Below are 6,000 nucleotides of genomic sequence, written 5' to 3'. Positions count from 1 at the left end.
AGGAACTGGCACTGGAGTTGCAATCATTCCCAGATTTGCCAAAACCCAAAATGACCACCTTGGAACTTCTCAGTTTAATACAGGAGAAGAAACTGAAGGAGATTTAGAGGAGCTTCTCCAAACTAAAGCTTATAAAAACTGACCTGAGATCCACGATGTCACAAGAGCGTCTCAATGGACTTGCTTTAATAAGCATAAATCATGAGCTTTCAAGACAGGTATCATTTGATGATACCATCGACGCCTTTGCCACAAGGAAGTCCAGACGTGTAACATTTTAAATGTAAGCTATCATGGCTAAATGATTTGCTATGTATCTGTTTTGCATTGTTTGTGTGGAAGCTGTCAGGACTTTTAATTTCCTCTTAATCTGAACAGTAACCCTGTTTTATTTCTGTTTATTTATTTTATTTTATTATTATTTAATTATTATTTGTATTGTATAGCGTGTGCTAGTTTTTTCGAAGAATAATTAAACTTTTAAGGTCCGTCATATGGCTGTTGTTATTAATGTTTTATATGTATTATGTTTGCCGTGTATGGGGGGGGGCACCCATTGCAATGGTGCAATCAGAGGTAATACTCCACATGTATTACCTCTGATGGGAATTATAGTTTTCTTTCGTTCAGAAGGCTAAAAACCACAAACTATCAGGGTGGAACGCAATTTCGGGGACACTCAATGAATTCAATAAAAATAATAATATCCATTTATATATATTTATAATTAAAGAGCTTTTAACTTGAACTACAATAACTACTATAATAAAGACATATTTGTACTTATTTATAATTATATTGCAAATGTTTCTCATTGAAACTGTAAATTTGCTTGTGTTTTATTTTAAGTAAGATATTAAGAGTTATTTCCTGGGGACGGAAAAGTCACCAATAGCCAAGAATGACCCAAACACTTAAACTTTATTATATTCATTCTTCATCATTCCATTCGCGTTCTTCTCCTAAAGCTCTTCTATTATGCTCTGTGTGCTTCAAACACAGGGAAAACGTGGACTGGAGTTTCAGTGATGTGGGCATTCTCTATAAGAACAGGTGGAACGGGTTCTCTACCTTACATCATGAAGTGAGGGGAAACTGATTCATGATCAGATTTAAGTAAATAATGACAGGTTATATGTTTATTTATATGAACTCATATTCTGGCGGAATTAATTGAATATGTCGGCATTTTTGGTACACTGAAAAATAAATAAATATATATATATATTCTTTTTATAAAACAACCCCAAATGATTTTGGGGGGCTTAAGAATATTTTAAGCCCCCCTATAAAGAGGCCTAACGACGCCACTGATGACACCTGTGATTTGGTGGGATATTATGCAGCAGGCCAACATTTTGATGTATCGTCTCTGCAAAGCTGTCCTGTTGGCGCTGAAAAGAGAGCTGAGACAGCACTCTTCCCAAATCAATATCACAATGCAAGACTGGCAGGGCTTCATTCTATGCATCAGACTAAACATTTATGTTATCCTTCTTTATTTCTTACTCTTTCATTGTCATACCACAAACTCAGAGGGTTGCTTTTTGATAACAAAAAAAAACTTCTTCATGCTTAATGTTCAAGAAATTTAGATAAAACGAGTCATCAAACATTTTAATTTCCTCGCAAAAAAAAATGTTTTTAATGATTGTATGGCAATAGTATCATAGAAGCTACAGACTGAACCACACAACACTGGTGGGAAAACTGTGTATCTATATGGCCATTTCCCGACCCATCCAAGCCTCAGATCAGGATTTGCTTTCCAACCGTTGGGATATAAAATGACCTGATAATCTTAAAGCGGATGCTCAGCCTCAGAAAACTGAGATGAGATGACCTGTAGATCAGATGGATGTAAAATAAAAGGTTGGAAGGCCGCCAACTGTTCCAAGAATACTGATGCCTTTGGAAAGATTTGTGAATTTCAGGAAAATGTAAATGAATATGGCTTTTCTTTTTTGTGAGAAAAAAATACCCTTACAAGCAGTGACAATGAATTACTGTCCGATGTAATCTGGTTATTTATGATGTAGCATCCGCTTTTGCCCGTGTAATCCAGTGATTATCTGTGGTATCTATTAGTAATGCTATGCATTTAAAAGTGGAATAGCCTCAGCCTCAAGGGCCTTTATTAGTCCCTTCTATGCCTTTACAAATCCAGGTTGTTGTATGAATTAACACCGTGATGGAGGATGGAGGCTATATTTATTCATGGCTGTTTCTCTGCCAGCAGATAATAAACCATATATAAAACCACAGTAGGAGGTGTTTTTATTTTATTGTATTGTATTTTTCACCGATGCACAGGACTGAAGGCTTTAGTTTGCTCTTCCTTTACGATATGTGTGCCTCTGTTACTTAAAAGGAGAAATCCTTGGGCTTTGTTCCGTATCTGACTGATGACCATAAAATGGCCAGCGTGTTTTGAAGACCTGGTGTAATCGAGCAAGTAATACTGTCTTGGTAGGAAAATCATATCCACCTGGTTAAGTCGAGATAAGGGAAAATGTACTGTGGCAGATGTGTAGCACAGCATGAGGCACCATAAACACATCTCAAAAAGATGAATCAGAATAAACAACATGTATATTTCTTTTTACAGTCTTGATTTTAGAGTTATTTTAACAGCTACAATTTTTTTCTTCATAACTTGGTACTTGTAATAAATAAAGCCAAAACAATGGTAACAAAATAATATTATTTTGGGTTCAAACATGAACATATCTGGAAAGCACCTATCAGACACTAGCTGGCTGGGAAACAACAAGTGGGCTATGGAAAAATGTAACTGAATCCCTAAATTAATTTAGCAGAAAATGTCTAATTCAGTGTGGCACTTCAGGCTATGTGATGTTCCAAAATATCCCATATCTCTGTAATGGAAGATAAACAGCAAAAAACACTGCAAGCTAGTAGGTTAGTAGCCTCCAAAAATAGGTCATTTCAACAGCGCTGGTGTTAGTCTGTCACTACGTCTGCTCAGATAGAGAAAATATCTTCCAAGTGGCAAGGTTGAAATGTGATCTAAATTTATTTGACTCAAAGGCAACGGAAAGGAAGAATTAGAGTTTATATTTAGACAAAGAGTAGCTTACGGTCTGTCAGGCTGTAATAGCAAACTGACAGAGATTAGCGCTTTCCGGCTGAGTCGCTACACCGCATGAAGTTGAAAATCCCAATCACATGCAAGTCTACCATGTCTCCTAATCTGTCTTCTTTACGGCTTGCTTGACTTCTGAAGTACGTGTAATGTAAAGAAAGCTGACCCTGCTGTGTTCTGTGATCACTGAGCTACACAGTGCGCTTTGCTTTTCTCCCGCTGTTGCCGTTCCACCTGATGCAGCAGTTTCCATGCGGGCAGCTGAGACAGCAGGCTTAATTTCCACGACAGTGAAATACTTTAGTAATGACATTCTGACCACATTTTTACTCTCTGGATTTTTCTTTTCATCCATTTTGTAGATGATTGTTTCATCGACAGCCATCACGGGAGTCGCTAAAGCATATCCCAGCTTGAACTAGAGGCAGGGGACACCTCGGGGGTGTCGCCAGCACATCGCAGGGCCGCACAGAGACAGACAACCAATCACACACCCGCTCAGTGTTCCGAGGAGAAAGTGCCGTAGATTTGTTTGTGCTCCTTATTCCTACCACTTTCATCCAACCATAATTTCAAGAGTTATCCCTAAACACCAGATTCACAAAGATCTCAAGAGGAAAGTCTGGATCAGGTCTCAGGAGATCTGAGGAAGAAGAGGCAGAGAAAACTGAGGGCCACAGACCCTAACCCAGCAGACTCAGCGACTGGTGGGAGGAGTTAAAGCTCGTATTGAGTTTTGATAGGTGCTGGTATGATGGACCTGGCATGCGTGAAAGCTCCACTAAAGGGAAGCGCTTTCACCCCGGGCTCAACAAGGGCAGCGCATACCCCCCAGAACACCCCAAGCCACAACAGCACTCCAAGAACGACCCCCCCGGGACCACCCGCAGAAGAACCAGGGTCCCGGAACAACAACAGCTGACGAAACAAGGCCAGTGCAGCGGCACGGGGCACAGCAGGCCGGCCCGACGTCCCACCAGCACCCACCACCCATCACGTCCCAATACCCCCCCAATGTGTGTGGACGTGCAGAGCGCAGACGCGGGGATGCACGCACAGATGTGACATCACATCGGGAGAGATTTCTGCCAGACCCATTTCAATACTTGATAACAGAACGACGGAAACTATGCAGGATTGGCTGGATGGTTTATTGCCCGTGATGCTGAACATCATGCTTTTTTGGTTTTCTTTGCATTTTGGCCAGTTGTCCGAAATGCATTGAGACGGGATCTGTCTTGTAAGTTGGTTCCTCAGTCGCTGGGTTGGTTGCTCGGTTTGTTGTTCTATCAAGAAAAACCCCGGCAACCGTCTTACCTGCCAGCAAAGCATGTTATTTGAAGGAATTGCTTGCACACGTAACGCACAGCAGGTGTAACGAACAAAAATATGAAGCTGACATTTTTCTTTTCTACCGTGACCAAGCAGCACTTCAAAATTAATCTATAATTAAGGGTGCTTTCACACTGCTACTGTTTGCTCCCTTTTAAACTGACCAGAGTTCCTTTCCTCGGATAATCCGCTCCATTTGGGCCAGTGTGAACGCGCATCCGGACTCTGGAGAGGATCGGTTCCTTTCGGCGGAGCAAAGGCAGGATCAGCTCTTCGTAGTGACGTTACGCGGTTCGTCTCCGGTAGAGGAAGTACAGCGCGTACTCCAAGCTGCTCTGCAGGGGAAGCTCAGTTACCAGAAAAACTGAAAGTGGTGAAACATGTACCGCTGTGTGTAGATTTCATTAACTAAATATGCGTTATAACACTTTAATCTTTTGTTCAGCAGCTCCACTGCGCTTTAACAGTCCAGCGCGGCATGGAGAATCAGCTGTTCAGCAGCGATAGTTTTTCATTCCGTTGTTGTGAACTGATCCAGAGACTTTACGGATCCCCAGCGACTTTGTGTTTGTTAATGAATGAATGAATGAATGAATGATTCGTTTATTTAACAGGGACAGCGCACATTAATAAACATTTCTGTCAATGTGCCAGAATTAGCCAAAAGGCTATTTTTCATCTGTTGTCCCTGGACAGAAATTCCATGGCCCCAAAATATATATACATATGAAATAAAATTAATAAAAATACAGATATAAAATAACCACATAAATAAAAACTATATCAACTAAAACAATTTCAAGTAATAGTAAAACTTAATGTCTATTAACTAAAATTTTATAAAGCAACTAAAATCATAAAAACAGGTGACAGTAAAAAACAACAAATTAAACAGCAGTTTCTCTCAGTGACGACACAACTGTGTGCTAATGAGCCATTCCTTAAGGTGAAATTTAAATGCATTACAGCTCTCAAGATTTCTGACGATAACTGGGATAGAATTCCACTCATGTGCAGCTTTAAAGGAAAAGGCAGATTGACCAAATTTGCTTTTCCTGAGTGGGATAACGCAGTCCCCTCTTCCAGCACCTCTAGAAACTCGATGTGTGGCAGTTCTTACATCCACAAACTGTCCGAGCGGAGGAGATGTTAAACCATTAATAATTTTGTACATCAGACATGAATTTATATATATAGTCAAATTTTCCCAGTTTAACAATTTGTATTTATTTAATATTGGGCAGTGATGAAAATGTGCTGTTTTTTTGTCCAGTATTTTAAGCGTTTCTTTGTACAGAGACTGCAGAGGTATTAGAGTAGTGATACTGGCCTGCGACCAGGTTGTTAAGCAGTAAGTGATATGCGAAAGAATCATTGAATGCATATACATCAACGACGCCCCTGTCGACATGTAATCCCGAGTAAATCTAAAGTTTGAGAGACTGAATTTAACTCTATTACAGACCTTTTTAACCTGTTTTTTGAAATTAAGTTGTGAATCTATAAGGACTCCAAGGTACTTGTATTCGGAAACAATCTGCAGCCTTTCCCCCAAAACAAGG

The sequence above is a fragment of the Brachionichthys hirsutus genome, chromosome 6 (assembly GCF_040956055.1).
Source record: "Brachionichthys hirsutus isolate HB-005 chromosome 6, CSIRO-AGI_Bhir_v1, whole genome shotgun sequence".
Classification (NCBI taxonomy): Eukaryota; Metazoa; Chordata; class Actinopteri; order Lophiiformes; family Brachionichthyidae; genus Brachionichthys; species Brachionichthys hirsutus.
The sequence above is the reverse complement of the archived record's forward strand: the minus strand, read 5'-3'. Positions refer to the sequence as shown.